Source organism: Elephas maximus, chromosome 20 (assembly GCF_024166365.1).
Source record: "Elephas maximus indicus isolate mEleMax1 chromosome 20, mEleMax1 primary haplotype, whole genome shotgun sequence".
Classification (NCBI taxonomy): domain Eukaryota; kingdom Metazoa; phylum Chordata; class Mammalia; order Proboscidea; family Elephantidae; genus Elephas; species Elephas maximus.
Genome location: NC_064838.1, coordinates 67,385,538 through 67,387,731, shown reverse-complemented (window position 1 = coordinate 67,387,731; position 2,194 = coordinate 67,385,538).

Sequence of the window (2,194 nt, the reverse complement as noted above, 5' to 3'; positions counted from 1 at the left end):
TAAACAGCTTATGCTAAATGTTTATTTTGGGGTTTTTAACATGGTGCTTCCCCTACATGTCAGTCAGTTTGTCGTACTGTGGGGGCTTGTGTATTGCTGTGATGCTGGAAGCTATGCCACCAGTATTCAGATACCAGCAGAGTCACCCATGGTGGACAGGTTTCAGCTGAGGTTCCAGACTAAGACAGACTAGGAAGAAGGACCCAGAAGACTACTTCCAAAAAGAATTAGCTTGTGAAAATCTTATGCCAGAAGATGAGCCCCCAGTTTGGAAGGCACTCAAAAGACAACTATGGAAGAACTGCCTCCTCAAAGTAGAGTCGACCTTAATGAGGTAGATGGAGTAAAGCCTTTGGGACATTCATTTGATGATGTGGCATGACTCAAAATGAGAAGAAACAGCTGCAAACATCCATTAATAATTGGAATGTGGGATGTACAAAGTATGAATCTAGGAAAATTGGAAATTGTCGAAAGTAAAATGGAACGCATAAAGATCAATAACCTAGGCATTAGTGAGCTGAAATGGACTGGTATTGGTCATTTTGAATCAGACAATCATATGGTCTACAATGCTGGGAATGACAATTTGAAGAGGAATGGTGTTGCATTCATTGTCAAAAAGAACATTACAAGATCTATCCTGAAGTACAATGCTGTCAGTGATAGGACAATATCCGTATGCCTACAAGGAAGACTAGTTAATACGACCATTATTCAAATTTACGCAACAAACACTTAAGCCAAAGATGAAAACACTGAAGATTTTTATCAGCTTCTGCAGTCTGAAATTGACCGAACATGCAATCAGGATGCATTGATAATTACTGGTGATTGGAATGAGAAAGTTGGAAACAAAGAAGAAGGATTGGTAGTTGGAAAATATGGCCTTGTGATAGAAACAGTGCTGGAGATGGCATGATAGAATTTTGCAAAACCATTGACTTCTTCACTGCAAATACCTTTTTCACCAACATAAGCGGCAACTATATACATGTACCTCACCAGATGGAATACACATTAATTAAATCAACTACATCTGTGGAAAGAGGCGATGGAAAAGCTCAATATCCTCAGTCAGAACAAGGCCAGGGACCAACTGTGGATCAGACCATCAATTGCTCGTATGCAAGTTCATGTTGAAACTTAAGAAAATTAGAACAAGTCCACGAGAGCCAAAGCGTGACCTTGAGTATATCCCACCTGAAATTAGAGACCATCTCAAGAATAGATTTGATGCGTAAGTTGGAGCCAAGATGGTGGAATAGACAGACGCTTCCGGTGAGCCCTCTTTACAACAAAGACCCGAAAAGACAAGTGAAACAAGTATATTTCTGACAAGCTGGGAGCCCTGAGAATCAAAGACAAGCTTAGACAACGAACTGAGGGGCAGGGGGAGGAAGAGGCCATTCAGAAGTGAGAGGAGTTACTGGACCTGAATTGTGGGGAGCCCTCAGGCACCATTCCTGGAGCGGCAGCGGGAGCGGTGGAGGGCTGCTCCTAGCGTTCGGCTGCAGTTTCCTCAGGGAGAAGCAGCCAGCCACACAGCCCACTCACACCTCCAGAACCTGAGGAGAATGGCGCTCTGGACAAAAGCTAAGTACCTGTGTATATTTTACCGTGCACCCCCATCCCCAAGCCAGCTTCAGCGGCTGAATCCCTGGGCTTAAGATAGGCCCTGGTGAGCACCTAGAGCCATCCTCCTGGCCTTGGGGAAGGAAAAAATTTGCAACTGGGGGGAAAAGATAATTTGCTAGCTCTATTTACTGGGAGAGCTCAGGACAGAAGTGGCTCCTGTCCAGGCATAAAATGTCCGTGGAACTTGAGCACCTTTCCCTTCTGCATGGACCTGTGTGGGCCTATTTCGGGAGAATAGGCCCTTATTGGCAGACTCCAACCATTTCAGCTGTGCGGTGGAGAGGTGGGTGTTTGACATTTGACGTTACTTTGCCTATTAAACAAGGTCCTCACCTACCCACATCAGACCTAAGGACTGGTAGCTCCACTCAGGTCACCCAGCCACCCGCGACAAGGGTCCAAAGATAACTAGTACCTCCCAGTCCTTACAACCAAAAACTTGGGTGTCCATGGTCCCTCTGCAGAACCCACCCATGAGTACACTCGAGGGAACAGAGACACATTTTTCTCAGAGACACTTGGGGGTCGGTTCTCAGCCCCCTGCCTTGTTCAGAGC